Here is a 21,091-nt window from a genome sequence, read left to right as displayed (position 1 = left end):
TTTTTTTTTTTTGAGAGAGAGAGAGCTTGAGTAGAGGAGGGGAGCAGAGAGAGAGAGAGACAGAGAATCTTAAGCAGGCTTCACACTCAGCACAAGCCTAACACGGGGCTTGATCCCACGACCCTGGAATCATGACCTGAACTGAAATCAAGAGTCAACCGACTGAGCTCAACCGACTGAGCCACCCAGGCACCCCTAAAGTCACGTTTTCTAACTGGAGTCACACCTTGAAAATCCATCTGTAACTAATTTTGCCACCAATGTACTTTCTCAAGTGGAATACTCTTAAATAATGACTGTGTTATAGATACAGTGACTTTTAAAGACATATAATTGCCAGTATTCAACAGTGAGTTTCAAATTTGTGTATGCAGGATTAAGTCATAATGAAGAAAATCTGTCTTGCTAAATGAAGTCTCAATTAAATACAGTAAAAATTACATAAAATGTATTGGTTGTTCTAACAAAAGTGCTTTAAGATGCTTATGTTACTAATTTCCGGAAGGAGTAAGAATATTTCTTTCTGGAATGTGAAACCGCAGATAGAATTGCATCTCTCCAGAAAAGTGGACGCAGTGGCTTCTGCAGTAAGCTTTTCCCATCTGTAATGTGATAACCAACTCTATAACTGTGCTACTATGGTAGAAAGTTATCTCCTGCGTTATATTTTTTAATATACTTGGGTGGATAAAATGAGGAATTCAACCTAATGCCATTTTTTTCTGTTTAACTTTTCCCATTATTGTAAAAGTATTTAGGTTTTTGAAAGCCATTTTACCCTGGGACTCCTGAACAAGCTTCTATAACCAAATTCTAGAGAAGACTATTCTTAAATTAAACACGTATGGGTATTACATGTCAGATTGTTCATTGTTAGCATAAAGTACATTATATTTAACAAGTATTTTCCAAGCCTCATTAGTGTACGTGCTATTGTGCTGCTCATTGAAAAGAATATATAAGAAGCACGGTTTTATAGGGAGACAGGATAGCCCGGAGACTGAGTCAGACTGCCTGGATTGAATTCCCAGCTTTGTGAGGGCCTAGCAGCGGGACCCTGGGCAAGCCGTCCGACTTCTCTAAGCCTCATTTGCAAAATGTAAAAATATCTACATTTCAGGGCTGCTGTGAGAACAAAATGAAATGACGTAGGCTAGGCATTTAATGTGTTGTCTGTTTACTATAAATGCTCAACAAACATGAATCCAGAGAGCACAAGAGAGAGAGAGAAGAGAGTGACTGCATTGTGCTCTCCAGGAGCTTCAGTAGATTGGGGAATATAAGAAATGCACATATTGGTAAAATCCTAAGTCATGATAAAATAAATTTTCAAAGTTAGAGAGTGATATCAATGATAATCTCAGTAGGGGTTTGGAGAAGGGAGATGTCACAATAGGTATAACTTCATGGAAGGAGCAGAGGTGGGTCTTAAGTCAGGCCCTAAAGAGTTTTAGAACAGACAGACAAGAGGGACAGGGCAAAGGTGTGCTGGAATGGAATGATAGGAGCAGGTCAATAACTGGTGCTTATGAGGAGAAATACGTGTTTGTTTTTTGAACGAATCAATCAAAGGATGACCTGGCTAGTGTGTGGAGTGGAGATGAGGTGAATTGGTAGGTAAGCTGAAGTTATAGAAGTCTCTGGATGTCACCTTGGTAAATCACAAGGAACAACTGGGGATTTTTGAGTGGGGTGGGGAAGATGTGTGACACAATGAATGGCGTAGGAATACTTGTATAAAAAAGGAAAAAAATCTCTGGAGAGTAGTTAAACCTAAGAGATCAAGTAGGAGTACTTTTCTATGTATATAGTTTGGGCTAATATTTGCAAAAGAAAAAAAAAATCCTGCAAGAAATTGTAAGGATCAGAACTAAATGGATAAATAATAAAGGAGAGAAAAGAAAAGGGTCAGTGGTGATTCTAAAGCTTGGGAGGGAGAAGGAATGATGGGAAGTGGTGTTGGCGGGAATGGGGATGAAGGAATTCAAAATTTTCAAGTTAGAAAGAAAGCAACACTGTTGTTGTCACTTTTATAAAGGTATGCATACTTCTAACAAAAAACACAGCAATAGCAAACAATGGAACTATATAAAGTAGAAAACTGAGGGTCCCCTTTCCCACCCCCAATTCCATATTCTTTGGCTAAAACCACTGTGATAGTTTGTTTGCATAGCTTTCCAGGCTGATTTCTATGTATGCCAACCCAGAAAAGGCAATGGAACACTAGTGGACACAGGTCTCTTCAACTTGCTTGGGCTTTCTTCCATATTGGTTCACATAGGGCTATCTTTACGTTGTAAGGAAGCAATATAACTGCATTTACCTACTCCCATATTGATGGGCATTTAGTATTTCAATTTTTGCTATTACAGACAATATTTAATGAGCAGTCCCGTATATCTCCTTGAACTTCGTCACAGCATTTTTGTAGGACAAGTATCTATGTGTGAAATTGCTGGGTCAAAGGTACGTACATGTAAATTTTTCCTTGCTTTTGGCACATTGTCCAACGAAGAGATACGTTCATTTTATACTCCTACCATCAGTTTATGAGAGAGCCTACTGCCCACACCTTGGCTAAACTTGAATATTATAGATCTTTTTGATTGGTCAGTCTTTGAGGCAAAACATAATCTTGTTTAGTCTCCATCAGTAAGGATGGACCTATTTTCATAGGTTTTATTAGCTATTTTAATTTTTTTCTTCTTTGGCTAGTTCAGTTTTAAACACATAAAGATTGAACATGTAGAGGTTTAAACGTGTAGAGGATGGAATATCCTCATACAGATGTCATGGAGGCAATTGTAAGTCTGAGTGAGAATTACAGTGGAGCAGTGATCACTGAAACAGTAAGACTACCTAAGTCCCCTGTATGATCATAGATAGAGATCTATGATAGATAGATAGATGATAGATAGATAGATAGATAGGAGAGAATACAGGCCCATAGAAAACTGAGAGATAGAAAGGGGAAAAGGGGGAAATGAGAGAAACTGGGCAGTAGCAGTTTATCAGCTATTGATAGGGATGTAGAATCAAGATTGTGCCATCCTGCTAACTGGTTAAGGGATTCTGGGTAAATCTTGAATCTCTAAGGTTTAGTTTCCTCATTCATAAGATAAAAAAGTTGGATAAGATGAGTCTTCAGTTATAAAATGCATTGTTTCTAAAATTTTACCCCAAGAGATGAGACAGTTTCAGGGGAGGAGTCAACAAAGCCTGTGGGATTAGGCAGTAAGGTGGTCATTTAAAATAATTGTAACGTTAGGGTCTATGGGTGACTTCCGCAGCTGCTTCTTTTTTGAAATTCTAACATTAAAAAAAAGCTTTTTATTTGGAAATAATTTCAAATTTATAGACGTTTACAAGGAATAAACCCAAACACACCTTCCCAGCATCACTTATTAACACTTTACCTATTTATTATGTTTTCTCTTCGCTTTCTGTGTATTTCTCAGCCATGCACACCTCCTAGTCTTTTACTCCTAAATACTGCAGCATTTAGGGACATAATCACAGTATAGTAACCCACTTCAGTGATTTTAACATTAATACTTTTATCTAATCTGTTTGCCAATTAACCCAATGATGTGCTCTATAGAATTATTTTTCCCTCCAGTAAAGGTTACAGTGTAGTATTTCACATTGCATTTACTTGTCATGGCTCTTCAGCTGGAATATGTTCATAGCTTTTGTTATGGCATTGACATCTTTGAAGAATACAACCGCCGAGCACCTCCCCCCTCAATTAAAAAAACAAAACAAAACCCAGAATGTTCTTCATTTGGGATCTGATATTTCTTCATTAGATGCCTCATTAGACTTCCTCATTTTCTCATTTGGTGCTGTGTCCTCTGGGAATCACATCTCAAGGCAAACAATGTTTGTCTGTCCCTCATTCATGATGTTAATTTTGGTTACCTGGTCAAGATTTTGTCCAGTTTCTCTAGTGTATAATTAGCATTTTTCCTTCCTTGCAACTAATAGGGAGTCTATAGGAAGAACTGTAAGATGATGCAAATGTCCTGTTCCTCATCAAAATTTCTCCTTACATTTAGCATCCATTGATGGTTTTTGTCTGACCCAATCTTTGCCACAATGGTTGCAAAATGATGATTGTCTAACTCCAGCACACCCTCCACGCTTACCTGTTGGCCTTCAACATTCCACCATAAACAAGAGCACTCCCTTCTTCCCCATTTATTTTATCTATTTATTACTTGCATGGAGTTATGAATTCCTGGGGTTTTTGTATTCTAACCTTATTTTGAATGCAGGATATATAGGCAGATACTGTGATGAGTATTATCAACAGATATCCTCACTTTCCATTAAGTATGAAGAGCAATGCCTAAAATTTATACAAAGAATGTAGAATGCAATAATAGTTCACTTATCTGGTAAACTCATATATCCAAAATATTAAGGAAACTAGGAAAGTAGGCAAATGGCCTTCACATGAAGTAAATGCCCCCAAGTATCGGAGTTGTTTTAGCATATTCTGAGGTTCTTTCCTCTTATTTTATACATCCATTAAAAATATTGGTTGGTTGGTTTCCCAGGCTAATGTGGTAAGATAACTCAAAGGGAGGTGTGTGAATATATATATATATATATATATATATATATATATATATATACATATGCAAGCAGTGCCATAGGACGGTTGCGGCAACAAGGAGGGACGGCAAAAAGATCAATCATGAGCACCATGCAGATCAATTAGACTCCAAGGAATTCAGGAACATAGTAGGCCATGATTATTTATTGTAGCATGAAGGATACCAAGTACTTCTAAGCTCCTAGGGACATCTTGGTATTATGGCTTTTGATTATCAAATGCCTCTGGGTCATTAGGAATAGGTTAAACTATACTATGTTTGATTAGTTCAAGGCAGAGAAACTGGTGCTATTTCAGAAAGAAAATCAATACACGTGGTTTAAATTAAATTGTTTCTAGTGCTTTAAGAAGAAAACCTATGCTATCTAGAATATCTAGTTACATTCAATCCCTCATTGCCCCCTTTTTTTATCCTGTCAGATAAATGAGGTATTACTGAAATTGTCTTTAAAGTCAATATGGAAAATTATTAGTTCGTGCAAAATTGTATTTAAATACTAGCGGGTCCCCAGGAGTTGTTCTGGGGAAACGTTAATTGTCATTAAGTAAATACTTCTCAGCTGATCTGTTCCCTGCATAGAGCTGCCCATGTGAGAAACACCTCAATCTTAAGTTAGGCCTTATGCCTTTTGACAGTTGGTGCACAGATTTGAATGGACTGTTGAGTATCTTTGTTCTTGGTATCTTAATATCTGTGGCATGTCTCACTTGATTGGGAATTGTGGCGGGCTCTCCTTGTACCTTGGTGTCAGATTTCTGGAGAATATGTGTCTGTCTCTTCAACGTCCCCCCATATATCCTTTCCCTTAAAGTGAATTTTGGGTATGTTACTTTACCTATATTTTAAACCAGAACAATTGCAAAAATAACTGATAAAAATTTCAAAAATAAAAATTTTTCAAAGTATGTTTTCATATATATATTTCAGAAGAGAGATCAATGGTTTAAAGAAATAATAGAGGTGTATGTTATTACTGAAATTCTGTTGGTTGTAACAGAATTAGGTGTTATTGAAATAATAAGCTTTTTTTTTTTTTAGTGTTTATTTTTTGAGAGAGATAAGAGTGTGAGCGGGGGAAGGGCAGAGAGCCAGGCACAGAATCAGAAGCAAGCTCCAGGCTCTGAGCTGTCAGCACATGGGCCCGACGCGGAGCTTGAACCCACAAACCATGAGATCATGACCTGAATCAAAGTCGGACACAACCAACTGAGCCTCCTAGGCGCCCCTGAAATAATAAACTTTCTAACTTTGATTTTGTTTTGACAGCAATAATGAGATGTTTGTTGATTTGTTTCTTGCTGTAGCGGTCTCTTATCTTTGAAACTGCTTGCTCTATATCTAAATTAGTTCTTTGGCTTACCCCTTGGAAATAATTTTGATGGATAGTAATAGAACTGTTACATAATGGTGATTCCTTTGAAATGATTTTAAACATATTGAATTCTTATTGATTTCTATTTTATAGAGTGACATTTCACTTTTATACATTAGTACTCTTCGTGATACAAAAACTGCATATTTCTTGTCTTCTGGCAAAAGCAAATGGAATACGTAAGGCAACTTACAGAATTTAACTGTGATAAAAGATGCTCTGGTAAAGAAAATTTGCTGCTGGTCCTCTTTTAAGTGTAAAAAGCCATTGCTCATTTGCATATCAATAAATGGAAGGGGCATTGACTTTCTAAAATAATTCCCAAGCTATGACAAAAAAAAAGACACAACAATCTTTTTTTCTTTCAGTATTTTTATATGCAAGTTCTTAATCTTACCAATTTCAGAAATGTGAACTCAACACAACTCTAAAGGTTAATAAAACTATTATTTTAAAGGTTATCAACATGAGAAACAGATTTTGAGTAACTATTCCAAACTCAGAAATTCAGTACATATAAGAATTTAGTATATCTATGGCCTACCTTCATGAGTCACATGCCTTTTTCTCTTCAAAGTCCAAATGAAAAAACTTCACTGCTCTTACCGTAAACTGTGAAAATTATTGGCAGATGTAGGAACACAGGCTCATTTGTTTTTATGAAACCCTAATTCAACTTTAAAGTAATTGCAAAACATTAATACAAAATAGAATTCCCTGTTGTTTCTCAGTTTTCTTATTTCTTAAAAGCAGTGATAATGGGATATATATATATATATACACACACATGTATGCATGTATATAATTGTTGTATGTATTATTGTTGGCACACAGCCAACCACCTCTTCCTTAATCTCTTACTAACACTTTAAAAAGAATAAACATTTACCTAACTTGATAACTAGAAGGGTTTTTCCTCCAAGTGCTAATTTTGTTTGCCAGTTGTTTCTTTGGGACTTGAAGCAATTAGCATCTATGGGAAAACTCTGTATACATAATACATTTCCCCCCTTTTTACCAATAGTCTGTTTTCCTTTTTCTAAGTCTATTCTCATTTGAAAGTTGTTTTTTTTTTCTTATTTTTGGTTTCTCTACTTCTCTCAGTGATTTCATCATGATTTCCTTCAAGACTTTCTCTGAAAGTAAAATGCAATAAAAGTGAAAAACCATAAACTTTGTCTATCCTGTTTGTTTTTGTTTTTAAACTTACCTTTGGGTTTGGGGAGCGGGAGGGAAGGCTTTAAAGAAGTGACCCTATTTGAGGGAAGGGGTTTGAAGGGGCATTCTAGCTTCCCTAAGAGTAAAGGGTTATGATACCAGGCCGTCAAAGGAGGAAATAATTAGCATTCTTCAATATGCACGATTAATCAGTTCTGCTTGGTGGTTATAAAAGGGAAGAAAGAAACCAAATGGGAACAATTTTGGTCCTTTCATGTTTTATACCCAATGCTAGTTAGTACACAGTATCCCTTCCACATTCTACTGTACATGGCCTGAAGAGCTGCAGATCATCAAATAATCATTTCCAAATGGTCTAATGACAGCATAAAGGTGGCTCACTTAAAACCTTCCATTTATAGTCACACTGCATCAAATGGTGCTAATTTTAAGTAGGCCACCCCATACAGAGCACCCTCCGAAACACCCTTCCCCCGTTTATAACGAATCTGTTCCTTTTTCATTCACAGAAAATATTTGATATTTCAGAATCTTTTTCGTGCATTGACATGAAAATACTTTTCACCTGGAACTCGTCAATCCGAGACCCCCGGGGATGCCAAATTTCTGCCATTTGCTTATTAAGCCACGGGCAGTCCCCAGCATAACACTTACAAAGGCCTACTTCTAACACTTCCCGAATCTTAATATGAGAGTATTGATCACCATAATTTATGGTCCTACGGCAGTGGGGCGGCTCTTCACATTTGGAGCCCCCCACATTAGTTGCAGCGACTAATTCTAAAAACACCGCTGGCGCGGGCAGAATATTTCATCTGGGGACCAAGTGTTTCCAGACTTTGTTCTCCGTCCTTAAAGGTGAGGTGCCGGCGCTGAAAGCGACGGACACCAGGGTCGGTTTCACCGTGGTGGGCCCCGTGCGGAAAGGAGGTGTCCGGCGCCCCACCTGTCAGCCCTCCAACCCTTCTCCGCCCCTCCTTAGGGCGGGTAGCGGCCCCTCCCTCCCGCGGGCGCCGGGCTGGGGGCTGCGGCTAGCGGCGCGCGCCGCGGACACCGGTCCCCGGCGGCAGTTGGGCGTGTGGGGCAGTAGAGCAGCAGGCGCGGAGCGCGCGGCTAAGACCCCGCCAGTCGCGGCCCCGAAGGCACGCGCGAGCGCATTCGGTTGGTGCGCGCGCGCGCGGCTCCGCCCCGCCCTCCCTGCGCGCGCCCGGCAGGTCCGCTCTCCTCCCCCACCCGCGGCGCGGACGGGGTGGATCCAGCTCACTCCCCTCCCCCGAGCGGCGGCCGCGGCGGCGGCGGCGGGCGCTGAATGAGAGACGCCGACTGCTCGGGTCGCCAGGCGCTAGCTTAAGCGGCGGCGGCGGCAGCGGCGGACCCTGAGGCCGGCGTCGTGTTCCCATCCTCCGAGGCGACGGCCGCGGCTGCACAGGTCGGTGCTCCGGCCGCGGGCCCGGTGCGGAGCCTTGGCGGGCGGTGCGGGGGAGGGAAGGTGGGTGCGCTGCGCCCCCCGGGAGGCGCGGAGCCGCAGCGGCGGCGCGGGGAATGGCGGCGGCTCGGGCGCTGCGGTGTGGCTCTCCTGGCCGCGGGCCCCGGGGCTGCTTGCCCTCGGCGCGGAGACGGGGCTCGGGCTGAGGGAGGAGAGCGCTGAGGGGCCCGGGGCCGCGCCTCCCTGGGCGGCTCGCTCTCGGAGGCTGGAGGCGGCCGTGGGCTCCCCGCTCCCGGTCTCTGTCCCGAGGCCGGGGGCGGGGCGGCCCCCTGAGGCCGCCTCGGCTCTCCCTCCTGGGTGGCGGGAGCCCCTGGCCGCGGCCCGCACTGCCCTGGCGCCGGGCTGCGCCTCAGCCTCCCTTCAGGTGAGCCGGAGTCCGGACCGCCGCGCCGGGAACGCGGAGCCGGGCCACACCCCCTCCCCTGGCTCTGGCGCTGCGCCCCCGAAGCCGGCAGCCGAGCCAGCCGCCCGCGAACCCGCGCCCGCGGTCACGGTGACCTGTTGCGGAGCGGCCCGCAGCCCGGGTCGCCCGCCAGCCCGGGACGCGGAGGGGCTGGTCCTGCGCTGGCCTCCGGCCGGGAGCGCGGCAGGGTCCGGAGTCGGGGGCGCGGCCGGAGGTCGGGTCGCTGTACAGCTAGGAGCGGGCGTACTAAGAGATTCCGGACCGATCTGATCAAACACTTGCAAAGCCGGGATATCTGTCTGCAAATATCCGGAATTCCATTGCAGTATCGGATTAGGTAGGCTCATAAACACCATGCTTTGGAGGTGATTTGGCAGAAACCCGAGCCAAGAGTGAGGAGCTAATATCTGGAAAAGAGTCGTAAACCTGTGCAGAGCTAAATTATCCTCCCACCTGCCCCCCTTGGAGCTCTTTTCCTGTAGCTGTGTTGTGTAGACGCAGGCCAGTTTCAATGTACGTGGGCGTGTTTGGGAAGAAGCTGCGAGCTGATAGGAGGTACCTTCGTACAAATGTTAATTTGTTTGAACTGGGAGGGGTAAAGGAGGAGGAAGAAAGGGCATTGATGTTAACTGTGGAGGAGGGGTAACTGAAAACATTAAATTTCTGTTTAAGAAAACGCTAAAAAAAAAAAAAAAGTATCTAATACCTGGCGTTTAAGACCGTAAAGCAGGAAACACGGGCAGCAATTGAGTTTTACCTTTTATGTGCCCTGGATTTTTTTTTTTTCTTCCAACGCTATAGTTGTTATAGAGAGCCTTGTTTTCGTACCGGTGTTTATGAATTGATTTTGGTGCATTTTTGTATTCACCGTGAAGTCGGCTCTTACTTAAGTCTCTTTGAAGATGACCATCAGAATCTTGGGAAACTTCGATCCATGCAGTCACAGACCATAGCATGCTAGCCATAAAGCCTGTTCCACCCAGATAATTATGCTTGTGCAAGTGGTGTAGAATCATAACTATAATGTGTATTACTGTACTGTTACTGCTGAATATCTTACTATGAACTTTAGAATTATGAAGGAACTTATCCAAACAGTATTATTTTAATAAAAACAACTACTAACTCAAGCTTTGTGGGCATACAGTTTATAATCTAGCTTAAAAATTTTTGGGAAATTACTTGTTTAATTTGCTTAAAGGTCAAATATAAGGATATTAGATGCCTTTTTGCATTAATAATTTCACTGTAATTTATTTTAAACCTATTTTATTTTCCCTCTTTAAAATTCAGTATAATAATTTTGAAATGGTAAGGTCTGTTTTTCCAGTTTAGTCCACCTTTAACTGAATTAAGGAATTTGACTTTTGAAAATATTCTGGGTGGGACACTGGAAATACTGTTCATTTTGCCTAAATTATTCCACATTGCAACAGAACTTTAAAGATGATGTTTGCTTTATCAAGATTGCAACATGCTTTTCTGGTGGGGGTGTGTGTGTGTGTGTGTGTGTGTGTGTGTGTGTGTGTGTGTATCAGAAAGAACACACCAAAATTTCTTGAAAGAAATTTTTTTTGAACTCTTTTACTTCGTGTACTTTTATTACACACATAAGTAATATACTTGTGTGTGTTTAAGTACCTACTATGTGTCTTTTTCAGTTTATCACGTTGTTATAGTTGAGAGTATAGTTGTTTGTAATGAGTGATGGATATTTAAGTGAAAATTAAGCTTTAGTCTAGAGGCCCAGTTCACTCACTCACTTACTCATTTGTTCCACACATATTTGTTGAGTACCTAGTTGGTGCCAGTTAGGTGCCTCAGTGTTGGGGATACAGCAGAGAAAAAGACAGGTCTGTGCTCTGATGGAGTTTAAAGAATAAGTGGGCAAATAGTCCACTGCTCCTCTGTCAGATAATGTTATTTGTTTAAAGTTAGCTTAAAAGTTTAAGAAGTAAAATCTCTTGCAGTGAACTTTAGTTAAGGATATTGTTTGTGTTTTTCCTTCTAAGAATAGTGGGAATTATTACTGAGTGAACAAAAGCATTAAGACAGTTGTTTAAAAAATATATTTATGTTTATATACATTGGGTGTCTAGTTCCCAAGTGGAACCAAAAATAAACATTCTACCTGAAGTCAGATGATGTGGAGTTTACATGTGGTTAAACAGCTTTAGTCTTTTGGTTTGTATAGTTAAATATTTGCTAAAAATAATTCCCTCTTGGCACTTGTTTATAAGGGAGTCAGATTTTTTTTAAGTCTAAATTAAAAAAAAAATCCTCTCTTCTTTTTCTGGCACGTGTGTGTGTGTGTGTGTGTGTGTGTGGACCGGTGTCCTACTGTTCTTCCATAGAATCTGATAACCATTATTGCTAAAATCAGAAAAACTTGACTGAAAGTGATAGTTTTCCTTTTTGATTAAAATATGACAAATATTGGTATAGTGTTTTGCAGGTTACAAAGCTTATATATATTTATATATATATTATTGATACTTAAATATGTGAGTATTTCTCATTGTCAGGACCGCCAGTAATTAACTTTGACCCTATGTAGGCATTATTAGCTCCCATTTATTTATTTATTTATTTATAGAAAGAGAGAGAGAGTGTGAGCTGGGGACAGGCAGAGGGAGAGGGAGAGAGAATTTAAGCAGGCTCGACTCCCGAAGCTGGGCTTGATCTCATGACTGTGCGATTATGACCTGAGCCAAAATCAAGAGTCTGGCTGACTGAGCCACCGAGGTGGCCCTATGTCATTTTAGATGAGGAAGCGATGAGGAAGCACACCAATAGTAAGCAAGCAGTCAACCCAATCCCAAGTTGTAGCCGTTCCTATAGCCCAGTGCTCCGTCTCCAAGTGCAAAGCTTGGGGAAAGCATCAACGTCTAGGGTTACAGGTCAGTGTACAATATGGTTACTGGTTTACTTTTCCAGAAATTTCTAAATAACTTTTAAACTTTAAATCCTCCTCTTAATTGAGATGTAATTAGTTGAATTTGCTTTCTTTTCATGAGTTAAACTTTAAAACCTATTTAAAATCTAAAAGTATCACTTTTTTTGCTATGTAAAAAAGACACAGATAGTTTTGATGGACTTTTAATGGTATAAGTGTCTTGAGAATAAGATGTATTAAAATCAATCCTATTTTTTGAATATTAGGTTCTTATAACAACTAAATGTAGAATAAAATTATCCCTTTAATCTGAATACTATATTTTTTCAGTTACTCAATTTTCAGTGAGAAGATAATTCAATAAAGTTGAAACTCTACTTCACTTAGCCTGAGTGAGGTTCCTTGGAAAGGAAAGTTAATGTATTGCATTACCCTAAAAATTGTTTTTTTAAATGTGTCTTATTCCCATTGGTTTAGGGCTCCTCTGTAGTGAGAGAATGAAGATTGGACGTGATAAATTTTGGTAACTTGGAAGTAATCTGGAATTTTTTTTTTTAATCTTACTTGATTAATGTGTTGAGCTTTTGATTTAGGAAAATGTTTAACTACATAGTTAAAATATAAACATCCACGTATTCTATGGAAAGAAAATTGAGTGTAAATATACACAGTAACTTTATTTTTTAAATGTTTGTCTATTTGTTTAGAAAAAAATGAGAATGGACTGGGGGAGGGGCAGAGAAGGGGAGAGAGAGAATCCCAAGCAGGTTCCATGCTGTCATCGAAGATCCAGACTTGGGGGTCCAACCCAGGAATCGGGAGGTTGTGACCAGACCCAAAACCAAGAGTTAGATGCTTAACTAACTGAGCCATCCAGCTGCCCCTACCTGGTAACTTTAATAAGTAATGGCTAGTTATAGATATAGGAAGAGTATAAATAGCCATGTTTGTGACTTAGGTTGAGGGTCCCTAGCGATTTATGTTTCACTACTGAGAACTTTTGGTACAGGCTCTTGAATGATACGTAGCTTTGGAGTATGAGAGGCTTAAAATGAAGTTCTCACTTTGGACTTCATTGATACCCTTCTGTAATTTTACTTTTATGACATTTTCTCAAAACACATTTTCATTTTTAGGTTGATTTCCTTTTTGCTGATTCTTGGAAGGAGCCCTTTTCTGAAAACCTTACTTAAATAGGATCCTTATCACACTCTACCCTTACCTTTATTTTTCTTCACAACATTAATTTATCGGACATTAAAGCGTACGTTAATTTGTTTATTGCTTTCTTCCTTCTGGATGTAAGCTTCGTGAGGGCAAGGACTTAGTTTTCTTCACTGTTGTATTCGTAGCACCTAGAAAAGAACCTGGCACATAGTCAATGCTTAAGTATTATTTGTGGGGTGACTGAATTAACTGACATTAAAGGACACAAAAACCATTAGCTTTGTTTTAAAACAGTTGTTAACTTTAAATAATACAACTACGCAGTTAAAAAGACAATTGTACTGTAGGACTTATAACGAAAAACACCATCCCCTGCCTCATCTTGGTATAACTTTCCTTCCTATATTCTGCTCTTAAAGCAACCATTTTCCATACTTGTAGCTGTTTCTTCTGGTATTTACTCCCATATTTTAAACTATTTCAGTTTTAAATCTCTCCTGGCTTGCTGCTGTGGAAGATGAGTCTGTGCTTTCAGATTCCTAGGCCACCTTGAAAATCCTTTATCTCCCAGTATATTATGCTTTTGGTTAAATCAGTGTTCATTGTTCACACTATTATGACTTTGTAAATATGTTTACTGTTGAATTTTGCCGTGTACTAAAATTATATTTCTTGGAGTTAAAAATTTTTCTTCTTTTCTGAATTTTGCTTAATTTCCCATTTGTCTCTAATTTTTTTCTTTTAAAGCTGTCCCCGTATGTTCAACATCATATTGTTCAGTTTTTTTAAAAAATTGGGAACCCCCTAGGTCTTTCTGTGCTTTTGCTCAAATCTGTACTGTGGCTTTCCACTCCTGCCATACAGGTGTAGCCTGCGACCTCTCGTCATGAATCTGAGAGTTCTCTTTGCCTTTTCCCTGTGTCAGAGCCTGTGGTGTCTGTATCCATGCCTTCCTCTTTTGCCATTTATACCTATGTTTTGGTGAAATGCAACCCCCAGTAACTTTTAAGAAAGTGTATGAGGAGGTGACATTTTTGAAATGTATGTATTGCTGAAAATATCTTTCTTCCACGCTGATACCTGATTAATAATTTGGCTGGTCTGAGTGTAGAATTCCAAGGTAGAATAATTTCCCCTCAGGATTTAAGAGATTGCACTATAATTTCCTAGCTTCAAGTGGTTATTCCAAAGTCTCATGCCATTCAGTCTTCATCCTTTTTATGTGACCTCTCCCTGTTAAGGTTTTTTTTTTGTCATCAGTATATCTGACATGTCCTTGATGTTGTGTCTTGTTTGCATCTTACTTTATGTGCTTGGAACTTCGTGGGCCCTTTCAACCAGCAGTGCCCATATTAGTTGAGAGGAGAGATGGTCTAGTGCATGAGTCAACAGTTTTTCTTTACAGAGCTAGATAATGAGTATTTTAGGCTTTGTGGGCCGGTTTCTGTTACTCCTAGCTTTACTTTTGTAGCGTCAAAGCAGCCATGGATAGTATGGGCTTTGGTTTGATGACTCCTGATCTATGTACAGGTGTAAGGATTAGCCTTTGCTTTACTAGGAGTAGGGGGAGTTTATCTATAGAAACAGGAGAGAAGATGGAATACAGTTGACCCTTAAACAACAAGGGGTTAGGGTCACCGACTTCCGTGCAGTCAAAAATCCACATAGAACTTTTGACTTCCCCCAGACTTAATCACTAATAGCCTGTCATTGACAGGAAGCCTTACTGATAACATAAACAGCTGATTAACACATATTTTGTATATTATATGAATTATATGCTGTATTCTTACAATAAAGACAGCTATAAAAAGGAAAATGTTACTAAGAAAATTATAAAGAAGAGAAAATACATTTACAGTACTGTACTATATTTATTGAAAAAAATCCATGTGTCAGTGGATCCATGCAGTTAACCTTGTGTTGTTCAGGCGCCAACTGTATTTGGATAGAGACATAAAATGATGGTGTCTTGGAGTTTTCACCTAATGTTTTGTGTTTACCTTAGTGTATGGAAAGTGAGGTAATTACCTAAAGTAAAGAAGAATAGGAGTATGTATTGGAGGTTTGAGAAGAGGGAAAGATATATGATACGGTCATCTATCAAAAAGTGGAAAAGTGAACAGAAAATAGAATAGGGAAATACAGTGTTTTTCCAGATAGTAGCATTAAGGGCTCACTTGAATGTCATGTTTCTGACTTTAATAAGAATATCTCTAAAGTCTCATAATTAAGTATGATATCTCAATATAGGTATTTTTAAATTAGCTAGTTATTTTATTAATCTAATCAGAAATAATTGCATGCATAAGTAATATGTACATACATGTATATACATTGTTTATACATACAGACTTAGCCTATAGTACTATAACTTTTTCCCCAAGTACAGATTTTGATTTAGAAATCATTCATTTATTTATTCATTTAAAAAAGTCATGGAGCATTTTCTTTGTACCAGAAATAGTTCTTGGTGCTGGGGATACAGCAATAAACAAGATAAAAAGTTTGCCTTTATATAAATCTGTATTTTAACTAGCTAATATATGACTAAATCATACACACACTAAAACAATAAGTAAGGAACATTTATAATGTTGTGACGTGTTGTGAACGGATTTCCCCATTGAGTTAATTAACACGCCTATCACCTCACATATTTACTTTTTTTTTTATGGTGGGAACATTTAAGTTCTTTCTTAGCAAATTTTAATTGTACAATATACTGTTACCAACTATAGTTACCATATTACGTATTAGATCCTCAGATCTTATTTATCTTATAATTGAAAGTTTGTAGCCTATTACCAACCTCTCCCTATTTCCTCTACCTTACTTTAAGTTTTTGATAGATAACTGTAAAAGATTAAGAAATATGTTATAGGCTTTGTTTGGCAAGAATTTTTATCTTTTACTATCATAAATAAGTATTAAATTTCATCAAGTGCTTATTCTGTGTTGGGAGAGATGATCATGTGTATTTTCTTCGTTAATCTAATAGAATGTATCACACATTAATAGAGTATCTCCTGTTTGCATTATTACATCCAACCCTACTTAGCTGTGTTGCATTTGTCTCTCCTCACACACACACTGCTGAACTTGGTTTGCCATTGTCTTAGAGTTTTTTAAAAATCCACATTTATCAATAGATTTATCACAGATTTATATGTGTACATTTGGCTTTAAAGTTATGAAACTCATAAAATGAGTTGTGGAGCTTTCCTTTTTCTGTATCCTGAAATAGTTTTGTAACAGAGGTTATGTATGTGTGTTTTGAAGGGGCTATAGATATAAGATGAAGGGTCAAAAATAAAGTTTCTAGAGAAAACCTGGAAAAATATCTACGTGATCCTTCGGTAGGCAAAGATTTTTTTTTTCTAAACAGGACACAATAAGTACTAACCAGATAAGACTGATAAATTGTTCTTCATTAAATGAGAACCTCTGTTCATCAAAGGATACTTCGAGTAAATAGGCAAGTGACACACTAGAAAGAGTGTCTGCATTACTTAAAACTGACAGAGGACTTGTATCTAGAGTGTATAAAAGATGTCAAAACAAAACAATAAAAACACTAGGAACCCAATTTTGAAACAAATGGGCAAAAGACTGAAACAGGCATTTACAAAATGAGTTGTTTGGATGGCTAAGGTGAAAAGGTATTCACATGATTTTTAGAGAGTTACAGGTTAAAACTGTCATGTGATACTAAGATATACCCACCAGAATGGTGTTAATGAAGAAATATGAAGCTACTAAGTGTTGACAAGAATATAGAGCACTTAGACTCTCATACATTTCAGGTAGGTTTGAAAATTGGTAAAACCACTTTGGAAAATTTTTTGGTATCCTCTGCTAAAGCTCTACACATATATGCCCTGTGATCCAGCAGTTTCGCTTCTTGTTTTAGACTCAATAGAAATCAGTATACATGGACATCAGAAGACATGTATTGTAGAAGAAAACATAGGAGTAAATTTTCATGACCTTGAAATAGGCAAAGCATTGTTATATATGACACCAAAAGCCGGAGCAACAAAACAGAGATGAGATAAATTGGGTTTCATCAAAATTTTAAACTTAAGCTTCAAAGGACATCATCAAGAAAGTAGAAAGACAACCCACAGAATGGGAGAAGATATTTGCAAGTCATATATCTGCTAAAAGACTTGTATTCAGAATATGTAAAGAACTCAACTCAGTAATAAAAAGACAAATAACCCAATTTGAAAACAGAGGATCTGAATTGGCATTTTTATTTTTTTATTATTAAAAAAAGTTTTTAAGTTTATTTATTTATATTGAGAGAGAGGGTAAGCATGAGTAGGGGAGGGGCAGAGAGAGAGCGAGAAAGAAAGAGAATCCTAAGCAGTCTCCACACTGTCAGCACAGAGCCTGATGTGGGGCCCGAACTCATGAACCGTGAGGTGATGACCTGAGCCGAAACCAAGAGTCAGACACTTAACTAACTGAGCCACCCAGGTGCCCCTGAATTGGCATTTTTTAAAAGAAGATATGCATAAGCACATGAAAAGATGCTTAATATTATTAGGTATCAGGGAAATGAAACAGAAACCATAATGGAATCCACCTTCACGCCACTAGAATGACTAGAATCAAAAAGTTAGATTATAACAAATGTAGGCATAGTTGTACAGAAATTGGAATCCTCACACACTGATAGGAATGTAAATTGATATGGCTACTTTGGATGACATTATGGGAGTTCTTCAGATTATTTAACATAGAATTACCAAGAGAAATGATAACATGTCCCTGAAAAAATTGTACATGAGTATTTACAGCAGCATTATTCACTATAGACAGAAAGTAGAAACAACCCAGATGTCTATAAATGAACAAGTGGAGAAACAGCATGTGGTATATCCATACAATGAATTAGTATTCAGTCAGTAAAAGGAGTAGCTACATGCTACAACATCACAGAACCTTGAAAATATGATAGTAGGTGAAAGAAGCAGTCAGAAAATGCCACATGTTATATGACTCCATTCAGATGAAATGTCCAGAACAGAGCAAATCTGTAGACAGTAGATTAGTGGTTGCTTAGGGCTTGGGGAAAGGAGAGAGGCAGTGGGAGCTAAAGGACGTGGAGGCTCATTCTGAGATGATGAAAATGTTCTCAAATTGTGGTGATAGTTGTACGTACCATTGAATTGTAAACTTTATTTTTATTTTATTGTTTAAAGTTTTAATTCCAGTATAATTAACATCAAGTGTTATATTAATTTCAGGTGTACACTATAGTGACTTAGCAATTCTGTATGTTACTCAGTGCTCATCGTAAGTACACTCTTAATCTCGTGAATTGTATACTTTAAATAGGCAAATTGTATGGTATGTGAATTAATATCTCAATAAAGCTGTTAAAAATAAGACATGGCAAAAATAATCAGTGATATGAAGACACTGCTACCATATTTAATTTAGAAAAGCAGGATGCAGAGGAGTATATAAAGTATCACCTTTTTGTAAAACCACAAAAACCTTATGTGTGTGTATGTGTTTAAGTGATCTTGTAAGGGTGGGAAAACGTTGCACACTAGATGTAAACATTTCTTACTAGTTGGGCTAAGGTGAGGAGAGGGAGAGAAAAAGGGAGAAAAAAACTGAAAGGAAAAGGGATTGATTCAGAAGAAACAGCATGTGTAAGAATCTCAGCTATGTAAAACATAAATCTTAAAATGAAATGGTAGTTGTATTTTTTTGTGTGTTATATTTTTCTGGTTTGTGATCCTTTTAATTTTATTAATAGAAGTATCTAAAACTAAATTAAAGGCAGTGCAAATAAAATCAGTTATAAAACCTGAAGAAACATAGCAGCTTTTTTTCTTTTTTTTTTAAAAATTTTTTTTCAATGTTTATTTATTTTTGGGACAGAGAGAGACAGAGCATGAACGGGGGAGGGGCAGAGAGAGAGACACAGAATCGGAAACAGGCTCCAGGCTCCGAGCCATCAGCCCAGATCCTGACGCGGGGCTCGAACTCACGGACCGCGAGATCGTGACCTGGCTGAAGTCGGACGCTTAACCGACTGCGCCACCCAGGCGCCCCTAGCAGCTTTTTTTCATAACAACTCCCGATGGGACACGATCCAAATGTCCATCAACAGAAAAAATGGATCAATAATGTGTAGTCTGTTTTACACTAAAGTAGTACTGTGCATCAGTGGAAAGGAAGGAACTCTACCGCTCTTCCCAGGCAGTATGGGCAAACACACAAACAGAAGGTTGAGCAGAAGAAGGTGGACACGGTGTATATGCTGTATGATTCTTTTATTTTGAATTTCAGGAAAAGGTCAAACTCAGCTGTGTTGATAGAAGTCAGAGTAGAGTTTAGGGGTTGGGACTAGAGGAGCAAGACTCTGGGAGTGCCGGAAATGCTCCGCATCCTCATTTGGTTGGTGGTTACATGGGTGGCTACACAGGAAAAACATGTTGCCCAGTACACTGTACATACTGCACACTTGAGTCTTTTATATCTCAATAAAGAGATTAAATCAAATCAGAAAAGATTTGTTAAATCTGATGCTCATATGAAAAGCTTTTGTATGTTTGTCACTTACACTTCAATTAAAAATAACTGAATAGAGTGGCACCTGGGTGGCTCAGTCAATTAAGCATCTGACTCTTGATTTCGACTCAAGTCATGATCTCATGGCTTGTGAGTTCAAGCCCCACGTCAGGCTCTGCACTGACAGTGTGGAGCCTGCTTGAGATTCTCTGTCTCCCTCCCTCCCTCCGCCCCCCCCCACTGCCCCTCCCATGCACACGCTTTTTCTTTCTCTCTCAAAATAAATAATTAAAAAAAAAATAGAAAAAGTTTAAAAATTAAAACAAGGGGAAAGATAGTCTTTGTATACTTCAGGAATATTTATATGCCTTTCAAAGACAGTTTTTCTATGCCATTATTTCTAATGGTTGCATGGTGTGGTGTTGTATGGATGAATCATAATTTACCTAAGGAATCTTGATGGACATTTAGGTTGTTTCTAACTTTTATATTAAACAGTGACAAAGTTAGCATCCTTTTTAAATAGGTCTTCCTATTCTTTTCTGATTATTTCCTTTTGGTGAATTCTTAAAAGAAGGGTTTCTTGTTTGGTGGTTAAGTACATTTTCATTCTTGCCCATGGTGTGTAAGTGTGTCTGTATGCTAACACAGATTTGGTGATCAGCTTTAAAAGCATATACATTGATCTGTTGTGTAATAAATGCTTTCAGTTTTAATTGGCATTTGTAAACATTTTCAGTGGAACTTATATTTTCACGTTTTTGTATATTCGTGCTACTTTCTCCAGTTTCCTTTTCATACATACCTTTTACCTATTTTCTTAATTTTTTTAAAGGCATAAGTCTTTTGATTTAAAGCCTTTTAAGGAAATAAATCAGATACACAAAAAATACATAAAAAACTGGTACAGTTAACTCCTAACTTAAGAAATGATACATAATCAGTGCAGTTGAAACACCGTGTTAACATTAATAACATGTAAGAGCTTTTTGTGTATTAAGAATATTAAATCATTTGCTTTAGATCTTTTCCATTTTATCTTTTGTCTCTTAAGAGAATCTTACTGAATCCAAAATGGCTTCAACTGTAAGATGCATTATTTTATGTACAACTAAGACTAAATAATATGCTGTCAGTTAAACCATGATATTCTTGATTTTAAGAGACATCCTGCTTGTAGAGATGTTAAAAGGTGAGAATATACTCATCTTAGATTTTTTTTTTTAATTTTTTTTTCAACGTTTATTTATTTTTTTGGGACAGAGAGAGACAGAGCATGAACGGGGGAGGGGCAGAGAGAGAGGGAGACACAGAATCGGAAACAGGCTCCAGGCTCTGAGCCATCAGCCCAGAGCCTGACGCGGGGCTCGAACTCACGGACCGCGATATCGTGACCTGAGCTGAAGTCGGACGCTTAACCACTTAACTG

At 38.6% G+C, this 21,091-nt stretch overlaps 1 protein-coding gene across 3 annotated transcripts in view; it reads left to right on the top strand.

Annotated features, from left to right (window-relative positions):
• Window positions 1-8,430: 8,430 nt before the first annotated feature.
• The window catches only part of RALGPS2 (Ral GEF with PH domain and SH3 binding motif 2), a 200,701-nt gene continuing 188,040 nt past the window's right edge, over window positions 8,431-21,091 (top strand). Inside the window, exon 1 of one of the 3 annotated variants that reach the window (XM_047076945.1) lies at window positions 8,431-8,602. The gene's annotated coding sequence lies outside the window, so the exon portion shown is untranslated. The remainder of the gene's footprint in view (window positions 8,603-21,091) is intronic. The other 2 variants (XM_047076946.1, XM_047076947.1) reach the window with 2 other exon arrangements.

The sequence above is a fragment of the Lynx rufus genome, unplaced genomic scaffold, assembly GCF_022079265.1.
Source record: "Lynx rufus isolate CCGP_SWC_20201006 ecotype Redwood Valley unplaced genomic scaffold, mLynRuf1.p SCAF_15, whole genome shotgun sequence".
NCBI lineage: Eukaryota > Metazoa > Chordata > Mammalia > Carnivora > Felidae > Lynx > Lynx rufus.
Note: the sequence above shows the minus strand (reverse complement) of the source record. Positions and strands in the feature narration are given on the sequence as shown.